At 38.6% G+C, this 14,544-nt stretch overlaps 1 protein-coding gene across 17 annotated transcripts in view; it reads left to right on the top strand.

Annotated features, from left to right (window-relative positions):
• LOC110256746 (uncharacterized) overlaps positions 1 to 14,544 on the top strand; it is a 437,041-nt gene that overhangs the window by 313,698 nt on the left and 108,799 nt on the right. Inside the window, exon 2 of one of the 17 annotated variants that reach the window (XR_014826579.1) lies at positions 1,270 to 1,414. The exons of the other annotated variants lie outside the window; for them this stretch is intronic. The gene's annotated coding sequence lies outside the window, so the exon portion shown is untranslated. The remainder of the gene's footprint in view (positions 1 to 1,269; positions 1,415 to 14,544) is intronic. 17 annotated transcript variants of the gene reach the window in all.

Below are 14,544 nucleotides of genomic sequence, written 5' to 3'. Positions count from 1 at the left end.
AATTTTTTTTCTTATTAGAGTTGATGTACAATGTTGTACCAATTTCTGCTGTATGGCAAAGTAACTCAGTCAAATGCAATGTATTTTCATTTGCAGTAATGTGAATGGACCTAGAGAATATTATGCTTAGTGATATAAACCATAAAAATGATAAATGGTGTGTTATCACTTATATGGGGACTCTAAAAAAATAATACAAATGAATGTATATGCAAGAAAGAAACAGACTCACAGAAAACAAACTAGTGGTTACCAGTGGGGAGAGGGAATGGAGAGGGTCAGGCTAGGGATGGGGGATTAGGAGAAGCAACCTACTGTGTATAAAATAGACAAGCAACAAGGACATGTTGTACAGCAAGGGACTTATAGCCATTATTTTCTAATAACCTTTCATGGAATATAATCTGTAAAAATAATCACTATGCGGTACACCTGAAAACAATATGATACTGTAAGTAAATTATAATTCAATAAAAATTATTTATCTAGTCGTTTCTTCTTCATGGCTTTCCTTCTATGTCTGGCCACACACTTTTAGATCCAAGCCTGGTGTAGAATGTGTACATTTGTTCTAAGGCATTTTTTTTTTTTAAAGGGCTGCACCCATGGTACATGGGAGTTCCCTGGATAGGGGTCAAATCAGAGCTACAGCTGCCAGTCTATGCCACAGCTACATAGCCACAGCAAGGTGGGATCCAAGCCACATCTGCGGCCTACACCACAGCTCACAGCAATGCCTGATCCTTTAACCACTGAGTGAGGCCAAAGATTGAACCTACATCTCATGGATACCAGTCGGGCTCATTACCTCTGAGCCACAGTGGGAACCTCCTGTCCTAAGGCCTCTTGAATTGTCTCCCTGAGCACAATTCTTAGTTAGTCAGGTTACTAGGGTACCAGAATTATCAAGTTGCTGGCTGTAAAAATGCAAGCATCAGAAAGTTTTTACCCTGTTGCCTCATCCTGCTCACAAGAAATCATAGATCTTCCCAACTTGTATGTTCAATTTCTTAGAGATGAGATGATGCTTTTCTTGTAAACTCGGTTGATTGCACTCTGTGTTGGGAGTGAGAAGGAGAAATCAGAGGCCCAGAATACAGATCTTCAGTTAAGCTTCCTGTACAAGTTTACCTTGTTTTTAATTTATTTATTTATGTATTTATTTTTCTATTTATACTGAGGTATAGTTGATTTACAATATTGTGTTAGTTTCAGGTACACAACAAAGTGATTAGTTGTACATACATATGTATGTGTATTCCTTTGCAGGATCAGTGTGAGTGTGAGAGGTGTGAGGGGCTGCATCTGTACCCAGAGGAGGAATGCCCTAGATGGTGCCCCTGACCTTGGAGGGATGTGCAGAGGAGGCGTGAGAAAAGGGAAGGTCCAGGTGGTGGTTCTAGTTACAAGAGAGGTTGGTCTATATTTACTTTCTCCACTTTAGCTTCCTGGCCAAGACCATCTCCTTCTCTCTCAGTAGCACGCACTTATGTCACATGCAATGGAAAGCTCTGATTTTAATTCACAGCCCAGCCATCACTGTAGTCTTCCAGAAATGTATGCAAATTGACTCATAAATAATTGACTCATAAATAATTCCAACTCTGCCCTCTATATTCACTCCCTCAAGACCCATGTATGGAAGAGATTTCACAAAATAACCAAGTGGTTTTAGTACCATGGATGACACACAGACATGTGGAAACAACAGTTCTTAGATTCACTTTTTTCTTAATAGGACAATAAAAACATTTCATATTATTCAAAGTAATTGAGATGCAGTACCTCTGGAGTTTACTAAGGATGGGAATTAGAAAAAAAAATTCAGACAACTCTATTCTTTTTTTTCATTTTTAAAGATTTTATTCAAGTGTAGTTGATTTACAGTGTTGTGATAATTTCTGCTGTACAACAAAGTGATTCAGTTATACGTGTACACACATCCATTCTCTTTCAGATTATTTTCCCACATAGATTATCACAGAATACTGGGTAGAGTTCCCTGTGCTATGCAGCAGCGCTATTCTTGCATACAGTTAATAGGCCAACATACCCTGTGAATTTTCTGGGCTCTTAATGGAGAAGGTGATTGGTCAACTATTTGAACTTTTCTTAGCAAACTGAACTACTCTGTTAAATCTCTTCTAAAATAATGGAATCAATTATCTGGGTTGTTGAGCAGGTGTTAGCCTGGATTCTCTAAAAATAAATCATGTCAGACTAATCTGAATTTTTTGATGAAGTAACTAAGTTAATTTATGAAAAAGCATAATTTATCTTGATTTTAGCAACATTTTGATAAAGCATCTCTCCAAAAGCGTGTGAATAAGTCCCAGCATACTGGCATTAGCATAGGATCACTCAAATAGATGACTAACTGGCAAACTAGAGGAGGTAATAATACATGGGCAATAATTCTTTGGGGTAGGCTTGACAAGCAGATTTCCCATGGGCTCAGGGTTCAGGAATACTCTAAATAAGATTTATATGGCTCATTTAGCAATAGACTCATGATATGTCAGCAGTGCAATCTGCTGATGACTCATAGGTAGTAGGATGAGATTCAAAGGAAGAAGGACAACAAAGATGGGTGAACACTTTGGTCCCCAAAACAAGATCAGAATCTGAATGTGGACTCTCAGGCTCCAGGAGCAATTCAGTAATGAGCAGTGATGGAACAGGTAGGGCAGGTGGACCATGCCAGTTTAGGCCATTTGATGTCCCCTCTTGAAGGGGCCTTGTACTACACCTGAAAAGATGATGGCTGGGAATTGTTTGGGACCCTCTATTATTGGCTCGAGTACTCCCCACCCCATGCAAAATTTGGGGATTCCAGTCTCATCAAGTATTTACCAGAAAACTCTCATCCTCTCTCATTTAACCTTCTGATCAAAGACCAGCACCTCGCACTCTGCTTTGAGATGCATTGAGACATATTTATCCTCATGAGCCTCCTACAGTATGAAGAAGCCAGCAGTCCTGAGAAACTAAAGTAGCACCCTCAGTGCCCTTCCTGGCTGGCACCCTCTTTGGTGTTTCCCATGCATGGTTTCTAAAAATTTCCCTGAATAGGTCTGCTGGCAGCAATTCTCGGGGGGTTCTTCTGTGACAAGGACCCCACCCAGTTTCTCAGTATCTCAGTACACAATATGACATGGGCTCCACCAGATCCACAAGCATTGCTCACAGCCCTTTATTATCATAGACCCTTTGGCTGTTACAGCCTTCACTCTCAGTCTTTCTCCAGACCCACTTCTAGTTTCCATGTGTGAGAAAGGACACAACTTTTTGAAAGAACTCAAGCTGTACACAAGTCTTTATCCTCTTGCTACTTAGAATGTGGTCCTAAGACCAGCTGCAGTGGCAACCTTGGGGATCTTGTTAGAAAAGCAGAAGCTTGGTCTCATACTTTGAAATAGAATATGCACTCATCATGTTTTCCAGGTAATTTCTATGCACATTAAAGTTTGGGAAGCACCACTCTAGAGGTGTTCTAGAGATAGACTTACAGAGAAAACAACTTTGGTGGAACATGGTTAGAAACTGGCAGAGCCTCTTTGATATCCATTAGTCTATCTTTTTTTCCTCTATATCATACTGAATGCATGGGTTTAATTAAAAGGGAACAAGAAGGGAGTTTCTGGTGTGGCTAAGCGGGTTAAGAATCCAACTAGTGTCCATGTAGATTATGGGTTCAATCCCTGGCCTCACTCCAGCATTGCCACAAGCTGTCACATAAGTCATAGATGCGGTTTAGATCTGGCATTGCTGTGGCTGTGGTGTAGGCCAGCACCTGCAGCTCTGATTTGACCCCTAGCCTGGGAACTTCCATATGTTGTGGATGTGGCCCTAAATAAATAAATAAATAAATAAATAAATAAATAAATAAAAGGAGACAAGTGGCTGCTTCAGATTACTGTGTTCTCTGGTGCTGAATCTATAAAATGTCCCCTTGAATGGAGTATAAGAGTAGAAGGATGTGGTTTTATCCAGGATGTACCCAGTAGTGAAGGAGAAATGGCTAGAATCAGAGCAGGGCACTGTGGAATATTTTGAACAATTACCACCACATGGGAGGCACAGCTGAGGGGATGCAGCCTCACCTGTTGGCAAAGATGAGATTGCTGGTCCCTGTGATCCAGTAACCACCCTCCCCACCCCCACCGCTGTGGTGGCCAAGCACGTGCTGGCAGGAGGAAGTTGTCCTGTTTCTACTGGTTGCACGGTGTCCCCAGCAGCACCACTTGGAGATTTGAGAACATGAAGACACAAAAATCCCGATATTTCTTAGTGAACTTTGTTCGGAATCCAGGGAAGTCACCCATGTGTGTTACAAGTTCTCAGAAGCAATGCTATATTTGGTTCTAAATATTGAGTGTAATTAAGGAGTTTGAAATTGGTGAATGATGCTGAAAATGACTGCAAAATTTATTCAGAAATCAGAATAACTATTTCTGTGAGTGAGGATTCAAAATGAATACATTTATGTCTGAAAAATACGTTTTAAAACAGAGGGGATCTGATTGCATCTCATGATTTTAGAGGGGTAATAAGTAAACAGCTGCATATAAAGAGGAAAGAATTAGCATCCTGAAAGCCTGGACTGAGAGACAGTGTCAATTTTAACTTTTTTTGTTTGTTTGTTTGTCTTTTTGCCTTTTCTTGAGCCGCTCCTGCGGCATATGGAGGTTCCCAGGCTAGGGGTTGAATCGGAGCTGTAGCCACTGGCCTAAGCCAGAGCCACAGCAACGCGGGATCCAAGCTGCATCTGCAACCCACACCACAGCTCACGGCAATGCCAGATCCTTAACCCACTGAGCAAGGCCAGGATCGAACCCACAACCTCATGGTTCCTAGTCAGATTCGTTAACCACTGCGCCACGACGGGAACGCCAATTTTAACTCTTTAATTGGGTGATTGGGGTAAAGGGTGGTGTCAGCTCAAAAATGCAAACACATCAACTGGAAAAACCCTTGAAAGGTGGTCTAAGTCCATATGCAAATTGTTCAAGGGAATGCTGCTATGGGAATTGCATTACTGGGTACTTTGAATTGTTCCAGCTTTGTTCTTATTCCATCTGTATTCTTTACCCAACTATTTTTTTTTCTGGGATTTTTCTTATAAGGAAAATGCTCTACCAGAATCTCTTTTCACCCACTCTTCCCCTGTTAAACATCTCTAGCCTTCAGCCTGTGTTAGAACTCTCCCCTCTTAGCCATGCATGCTGAGTCAGTTTTCTGTGGTGTGTATTAATGTAGCTTCTTTGGGTCTAAGTTCAGTTTTCCTCTGTGCCTCCCATTTTGATCAGGGTAACAAAGCCCAACTACTGAGTAAGCATATCTAGAAAATTCAGAATTTCCTTAAAGAAGGATGAGGAGGGTCTGGGATGGAACTAGCAAATATATACTTTTGGATCCTGTACAATGATGTTCTAATATAGTTACTTGTTTATACTTCAACCCCCCTTACCTGGTTCTGATTCCCTTTCTATAAAAAAAAAATCATGATCAAAAGATCTCGTTGAATGACTGTGTTTGGAGAACAGATCAGCATGCAGCATGCAATAAAAACTGATGATGGTCATGTTTGACACCAACTAGCAAATTATGAGCTAAACTCTACCCAGTATTCTGTGATAATCTACGTGGGAAAAGAATCTGAAAAAGAATGGGCATGTGTACATGTATAACTGAATCACTTTGTTGTACAGCAGGAATTATCACAACATTGTAAATCAACTATACTTCAATAAAACTTTAAAAAACTGAAAAGAAAAGAGAATTAGAAGTTCAACAAGGTCTATAGAGGGTGGGCAAGCACATTCATAGTTAAGAAGCATCACTCTAAACTGATCAGACATAATTTTCTCCTTTGGTCAATGATATAAAGGGACCCAGCATGCAGGGCATTTGTACTTTCTTATAGCACTTGTTACTATATGAAACACTATAAGCACGTGTTACTTATAGCACTTTGTTACTGCTCCCTAAGATTACATTGTACAAAGTGCACTAAGCCATAAAGCAAAATGCCAAAGGATGCTGAGAAAAACATAAAGGAAAAATTTTTGATTTTTTTTTTGAAATTCACAATATGGAAGGTGAAGAACACATACATAGATGGACTCCTGATGGTGGAAATTGTATTTCTAATGAAGGAATCTCCAGGGCCTGGAAGTGAACCTGGAGTGTAATGGAGCTCAGTAAATGTTTGTGGAATGGATGGATGGATGGATGGATGAATGAGGAGAGTCCATTTAGCCACTAGAGGTCTTTTCTTAAGATACATTGTGCAATATTTTTTAAGTAATAACCTCTCAAATATTGGTTTTCTGTGACCAGTTCATTTCAGCGGTTATCTTAACTTAGATCTGTGGTTGGTTGGGGGTCCTTTTCATAACCCTCATATGTTGATGGCACCTCAGTTACACTTATTGAAGTAGGTTCTTTAAGGGTTTACCTGTTCACTATTTAATAATGAAGACTGTAGATAGAAGTGGACTTGCTTCTGTAAACTGAAATCACAAAGATTTAGCTTTGTTTTGTAAATTCAGAAAGAAAAATTTCTGCTCTTTCTCGTTCCCTGAGGTTGTCACATCACTTTCACCTGAGACTTCTGCCTTTGAAGCTGGAACGTGGTCGGATCTTTGCAGATAAGAGGTGGGGTTGGAATTAGAGGTAGAGCTAGTGTTGGGGAGGCTGGTACAACAAAGGAGGAGAGCTCAGAGGGGCTTTCACTGCATTAATGAATGTTGGGCTGCCACACAGAGGAAGCTGCTTATATGCAGGGGCCAGACCTACAAAACCATTTTATAGGCCTTTTTGGTGTTTAGATATGTTTAGACATGTTTCTGATGTGGGTTTTTCATGCTCTGAACATTCATGGAAATGTTCCCAGCATTTATCCTATCCCTTTTTTCCTTATATTGGTGCTGCCTGAGCAAACTTCAAGATCAGAAAATATGTGATAAAGTTCACAAAACATAAACTTCACAATAAAACAGGTAAGAAGTAAAGTTCACAGTATTCCAGTAGCTGCAAAGGCTTAGTTAAGCAAATGGCTACCAGGGAATCTTACGTTTTAATTGAGCTAATTTCTTAATAATCCAGAGTTGAATATTCTTAATACAGACAGTAATTAAATATGAAAAATTTGGAGGTAAGGTCCGGCATGGGGGAATAAGATTTCTTCATAGAATTAATATTGATAGCAGTTGACGGACATCTGGCTACATGGTATAACATGAATATACTAAATATACTGTGTTTTCAGCTTCATTCCTCAGCCCAAATATTGAAGAGCAGCATAGGTTCAGCCGAGCTTACTTCCAAATAACTGTCACTTATAAAACAATATCTACAAAAACTTTTGTTCCTATTTTGAGGAAAATTTTCAAACCTTTATTAAAACTCTTGAAAATGCAACTTGGGAAGTTTTGAAACTGGCAGAAAAGAAATAAACTCTAAAACATAATGTTATTTTGATCTATAATATTTTTTGTGCCTTCTTAATATTCTTTTTCTCATTTTCCTTTTTCACTTTTTAAAAATTTTTTTATTTTTAGGTTTTTATTTTTTCTGTTATAGTTGATTTCCATTGTTCTGTCAATGTCTGCTGTACAGCAGTGACGTAGTCATATATACATACATACATCCTTTTTCACTTTAAATCTCAAATATTTGAAGTAGTCTGTGATTATTAACATTGTTTTCTTTTTTTACAATTTATAGTAGTAGCTCAATATCTTTTCAGCATTTGCACAGTGAGATGAGGAATTTTGTATCTTCATGTGTCAATGTTTTATTGCTATGTACCAAGCCATCCATAATTTTATTTAAAAATTTTCTATCATGTTGAAAATATCTGCGATGAAATCTTAGCTTCAAAATACATGACCAGTTAAGCTCTTTGAGACCACAGAGCTGAAAGCTCACAGACAACATACAATTCCTTGAAGTACACAGATTTTTTTAAACCTTAGCATTGCTTCAATTTTTTTCACTATTTTTGTACTTTTGTACTGAAGAATGAAAATAACATAGAAAGTTGAAAAAATAAAAGCAAGGAGAAGGAAATGGGAGAGGGTGCCAGCCAGTGTGGGCTGCGTTTTGGGGTATCAGTGTCTCCATCTCTACTCTCTGCCTTATCAGCCTTCCTCCTGGATGTTGTGGTTCCAAAAACTGCCATGTGGGTATCAGCAATGAGGCCACGTGTGGAAGGTGTCCTGGAGTGTGACCTACACTTGTTGGAAAAGGAAAAACAGAGGCCTGAATTCCCACATAGCTTGCCTGGCAGTCAGAGAGCTCAGCAGCTGTGTGTTTTATTTGTGGGTCTAGTGTAGAGCCCACGGGGCTAGAATGGACCCTACTGAGAAGCATGTGTGTGTATGTGAGCATGCATGCCTGTTTTGGAGGTAGCAGTTGGCAGTCTGGAGGTGGTGTGATCAAAATGTGGTCTCTCCATCATTCCTACTTATGTGTAACACTCTTGTGTATTCCATCATATTTTTTATTTATTCAGTCTATTGTTACCATGTTTTAGGGGTACTAACTTACTGTCTAGCATGTGTGATGCAGTCTCCCTGTGGCTGGTCAGCTGCTGTGTCTTCATCCTCTACACCTGCCACAACCCATGAGCCTCACTTACATCTCATCAGGCCCTGGCTTCCTCATAGTCTATGCTTCCTCTCCCATGAGTTTCATTTGTCTCACTTCCTTCTCGTCCACAGCAGAATTAAGTTTCCTTAAAAAAATCCAGCCAAGAGAACAGTACAATTTGCATATGGCAGTTCATTAATAATAGAGTTTGATTTTTTTTACACTTGAAGGATATTCACTTAAGGACATACTATTATGCTTTCACTGCAATGAAATCATGTTAGTCAACACTGTTAATATTAACATAGTGCTGATATTAAAAGTATCAATATTACTTATGATATTAGTATTCAATGGATGAAAATGTCAGGAGTTTTAGGATTGAGGGTAAGCATACTGATATTGGACGACCAGCGGATATTGCACATAGATTGAAGAGTGGAGGAAAAACATTGACATCAATTCACCTATGGTGTTTTTTTCCTCTTCTACTTTAATAATCTATTCTTAATTTTTTTTTTTGGTAATCTTCAGGCTTTGTTTGCTTTAAGAGTCCTAAAACAAAAAGGAAGTTGAGGGAATTTCAAGAAATTACCTTCACTTTAGCACATCAATTTGGGTGAACATTTTGGTGTCACCCTGTCCATTCTCCGCCCTTTTTCATGGGCTGCTTTTCAGGAAATGTTCACTATGCAGAAACGTATCCACAAACTTGAAACTCACTATGGCCAAGGCTGTTGCTTAGGTCTGCTGTACACACAGTGCAGGTGGTGGTAGGTCAGTGGAGGTTCCCAGCTTCCCACTAACCAGTTGAATCTACTTGACCTCCTCCCTGGCTCCTCTATAGTGTCTCTTCAAATCAGACCACAAGTTACAGTTTTCAGAGTGCAGATCTTTTGTCTCTTAAGGTAGATTTATTCCTAAGTATTTTATTCTTTTTGATGCAATGGTGAATTGGACTGTTTCCTTAACTTCTCTTTCTGATCTTTCATTGTTAGTGTATAGAAATGCAAGAGACTTATGCATATTAATTTTGTATCCGCAGTTTTACCGAATTCATCGATGAGCTCTAATTGTTTTATGACTGTCTTTAGGGTTTTCTGTGTATAGTATCATGTCATCTGCAAACAGTGACAAGTTTTGCTTCTTCATTTTCGATTAGGTTTCCTTTTATTTCTTTTTCTTCTCTGATCACTGTGGCTAGGACTTCCAAAACTATGTTGAGTAAAATTTGTGAGAGGGGACATCTTTGTCTTGTTCCTGATCTTAGCGGAAATGTACTCAATATTCTGTAATAACCTATATGGGAAAAGAATTTAAAAAAGAATATATATATGTACATGTATAACTAATTCACTTTGCTGTACACCTAAAATTAACACATCATAGTCCAATAATCCAATAATTAAAATAATCCAATAATTAAAAAATTAATTAATAAAAATGCCATCCCCCCCAAAAAAAAGACTTCAGGTTACAGAGGAACATGTTTAGTCCTACCTAAAAAGGCAACTGTGAGGGTTAAGTTAAATAACATCCTGCACATCTTCACCTAAATGTACTAAATTTCAGAGACTTCAGGACCACTCTTGCTAAAACTATATTGAAAATATCTTGCCCTCTCTGTCTCCTTTTCCATGTGTTGTAGATATAAATGAGAAGGTGTGTTTTTTCTTTAATACATGAAAAATTCATGGAACACTTGCATTTTTAGGATACTTGAGCTTCCAATACTTGCCTTTTCTCAACTTATTTAGCTGAGAAAAGAGATGAGTTTTTGTCCATATTTTACATAACAACTAAAAACCTTTTTTAGATAATTTAAAACTTTTAAACTTCATTTTAATTTTGTAGACTTCATAGTAAAGTGTCCTCATGACCATTTATTTAAATAATAGTCTAGCCTTCTCCAATCTGTGTAATAACATCCTGCTTATTTTTATTACATTTTCCCAAGTATCATTTTTATTTTGCTATTAAAATTTTATTGGTATAATATGTCACTACATTTTTCATTTTGTTCTTATTCTATCAGGTTTCATAAAAAGATATTTTTTGGTTGTGCTCATTTGCTTGCACAATAAATATAATAAAAAGCAAATTAATTGATTTGGTGATCACAATAAAACTCAATCACCTTTCTAAGTAAACAGGTTGAACCCAGTTTTTCTAGGTAGAGGGAGGTAACAAAGTGTATTATTCCTTAATCTTCATTTGGCTTCTGACAAAGAATTACCATATTTTACTTATCTGTGGCTTTCTTACCTTTTATATTTTTGGGCTTTCAGTCAGAAGACTGAGAATAATGACGATTAAAAATTGATGATACATTAATTGATGATTTGGAGTAAATCTTCTGTATAATACCAAGTTTGCAAGTAACGATAGATCTGAAGTTGAAATTGACTTACCTGCTCTGTTCAATATAGAGAAATAGCATTTTGAGTGAACTGGTTGTTTCCTTATTGACCAGGTGTTTTGCCATTGCTTGGAGTGACTTCCTCTGTCCTTTAAGCATAGAAAACTCCATTCATTTTCAGAAACCATCTTACTCTTCGGAAATGGCACCATGTTTAGGAGGGGTAATATACATACATTTTGAAAGAAAAAAAATTATTTGCACTTAAAGTGCCCCAATTTTTACAGTGTTCAATGACAATAGGGATAGAATGACAAATTGTGCTTGGTTTGGTAATTTACCCATTTGTCTATTGAGGTCTAAGATGCTAAATTCTATTCCTGAAACTCGGTGCATATAGCAGATGGCAAAACTGACCAATGTCTTGCTCTTACGGAACCTATAGTTTTGTTTAGCAAGACAGGAAACTGAAAACGCATGTGGGCCTGGGACACTAATGCAGATTCTGGTACTAGAAAATGAGGTGCTGCTGCCATAAAAATATCTACAAATCCAGAGATGACTTTGGAATCCTGGGAATATGCAGAGGCTGGAAGAATTCTCAGGTGTTTGGTGGAAGAAATGTAGGTTTCCTTGAAGAGGTTGTTGATGGAGATGTGGATGCTAAAGGCAATTCTGGTGAGGACTCAGAAGAGAGAAGAAGGTCCCATAAAATTTTCTACCTTCGAGAACACACGTAGGACCATAAACAAATGCTATTAGAAATACGAATGTAAAGGTTCCTCTGGTGAGATCTTGGATAGAAAGGAGAGGCATATTATGGACCTTGGAGGGAAGGTGGTCTTTGTTATAAAGTCACAGAGAACCTGGCTGAATTGTTTTTCTGTTGGCAGAAAAGTAGAACCTGTGAACAATGAATTTGGATACTTAACTGAGGGGATTTCCAAGCAACATGTGGAAGATGCGGCCTGGTTTATCCTTTTAAACAACACTTGATGATGTGGAAAATCCCCAGCTAACCCAGATGCCATGTTCTAGAAACAGGGCCATGGCTGTAGTTGGATGTGTGTTTGCTAAAGAGAGTGGAAGTGTCACTTCCAGACCCAGTGGACCAGAAGTTCTATCCTTTATTATTTGGTAAGAATCCATTGCTGAGTAATTCTACCCAGCCTCTCACCCACTTGTTAGTTTCCATTGGCTTTAATTGGATAAACCAAGCAGAATTATGTGTCTCTAGTCAAACACAGAAGCTATAGATGATGTTATAAATATTTGAAGGATCAGGAAATATGCTCCTATATCAGCTCATGTTTTATTCCTGTCTCATTAAATCATAACAGGTGAGGGTCCCTACTTGCACCAATGGCAAGAAGGTAGTGGTTAGAAATAACCTACAAGCAAGGTGTGGGGTCAGTGTCTCTAAAAGAGGGAGAAGTGTTACTGTGGTTCATCCTCTCTTTTCCATTTTAATAAATTAAGAATTTTGAAAACAAAATTTAATTAGTTCATAATTATATGTACTAATGAAATACAGGTCAAAAGAATAGATAAGGCCTTCTAAAAAACTTGATTCCTAGAGTAGAATTAAAACATGTTGGGAGTTCCCATCGTGGGGCAGTGGTTAGCGAATCCGACTAGGAACCATGAGGTTGTGGGTTTGATCCCTGGCCTTGCTCAGTGGGTTATGGATCCTGTGTTGCCGTGAGCTGTGGTGTAGGTCGTAGATGCGGCTCAGATCCCGTGTTGCTGTGGCTCTGGCATAGGCCGACAGCAACAGCTCTGATTAGACTCCTAGCCTGGGAACCTCCATATGCCGCGGGTGTGGCCCTAGAAAAGGCAAAAAGAAAAAAAACAACAACCAAACATGTTGGATTGAAAATTTAATGGAGGTTTTCTGGAAGCAGAGCCTCTAATTTCATGGCTTTTGGGATGTAGTGAGAAACACTGGTAGATGGAGTAAGGTGCTCTAGGAGCATACTTAACCATAAATATCTTTCTGATTTAATTTTTTTTTTTTTTTACTTTTTAGATTGCTCTGTGATTACTGAGTCTTTGATCTGAACTTCTTTACAGTCTTTTAATTAAAAGCATTAAAAGAGAAAGGAAAATATTTTTTGTTATTGATTCAAATAAGTAGCTGTTAGCTTATTACTGCAATTAATATATAAAATATTTGTAGGCTATCAGGTAATGACTTACTAAGGTTACAATCTCTATTTGAAATTTATTTGACATCTTTTTAACATGTATTTTATTTTGCATTAATTATATTTTTATTTGTGTTAGGCCATATTTAGCATTTCTTTTTTTTTCTTTTTTCTTTTTTTTTTTTTTTTGTGGTCGCACCTGTGGCACATGGAATTTGCTGGGCTAGGGGTTGAATTGGAGCTGCAGCTGCTGACCTACACCGTGGTAACACCAGATCTGAGCCACATCTGCAAACTACACTGTAGCTCAAGGCAAAGCCAGATTCTTTAACCCACTGAGCGAGGCCGAGGCCGAATTCTCATGGATACTAGTCAGGTTCATTACCACTAATCCACAATGGGAATTCCCTGTGTTTAGTGTTTCTATGTACAATATTTTGCCTGCAGATTAATATTTTTAAAGGTAGTGATTGGCTTATACATGAACTGTATCATATGGACACTGCTTAATAAGGATGTTTCCAGCCAAGAACCTTCAACAGCATCTTCCTTCTTCCTTGTTGTGTGGCTCTACCTAGGAGCAGTCTGGTTCCTACCACCAACTTTGGTCCACACTTTGTTTTGGGGAGTAACTGGAGAAGGGACGGTCACAGCCAGAAGAGAAGCTTCTTGGCTGGCCTCTCCTCTGTCCTCCTCCTGTTACACCTCTGCACCCTCCTCTCTTCTGTCTCATTGCAGTTCTGCAGAGCCCAGGCATATCTGCCTTGGGTAAGGAGCTGTCCAAAGTAATGAGCAAGGCGAGGCCAAGTTCCTGAGTTGGCCCACCTAGCTGCCCCTGATCTGTTTTCTTCATCACCCTCCACTGTCCATGAACAGACTCTCTGGAAGTCTCCTCCTTGGGACTTATTCTTCATGAAAACACCTGGAATAGACACTGATGGGCTTCTCCAGTTCCTCTTCCCCTTGAGAACATTTAGGGTCCAGGGGATTGCTTTGCAGTTTGAATAGCACAAGTGTTTGAAAGCTAGACTTAGGATAATTTTGGTCATACAGTTTTCTCCAAAAACTTAGTAAGTCTCTAGTCTGTTACTTCTACATGTGAGTAACCACAGCCAAAGTACTTGAGAAGATAGTTTTCTAAGCCTGAAAACTGGTCTCTTGCATGACGGTCCTTTCCTTTTCCAGCCCTGCTTAATGGTTGTGAAACAGATGGAGAAACAGGCTTCCATGGAGGGCAACCCACCTAGGAAAATGCAAACTGCTGTCTCCAAGCCCCATTGCCCTGAATTTCCCTTCCTTGTCTTTAATCTCAAACCACTTATTTTGTAAGTTGAACTAGGTGAGAGCCATTGAGTTTCAAAAATGAAACTGATTCCTAACAAAGCTTATTCAAATAGTTCTGGAATCTTATGACACTATAATACATTTCCACAAACTTAC

Source organism: Sus scrofa, chromosome 14, assembly GCF_054392235.1.
Source record: "Sus scrofa isolate SSC_HxYL_T2T_F1_AM1 chromosome 14, Sscrofa_HxYL_maternal_Yorkshire_Landrace_v2.0, whole genome shotgun sequence".
In the NCBI taxonomy this organism is placed as follows: domain Eukaryota; kingdom Metazoa; phylum Chordata; class Mammalia; order Artiodactyla; family Suidae; genus Sus; species Sus scrofa.
This window is presented reverse-complemented; position numbering and strand designations above follow the sequence as displayed.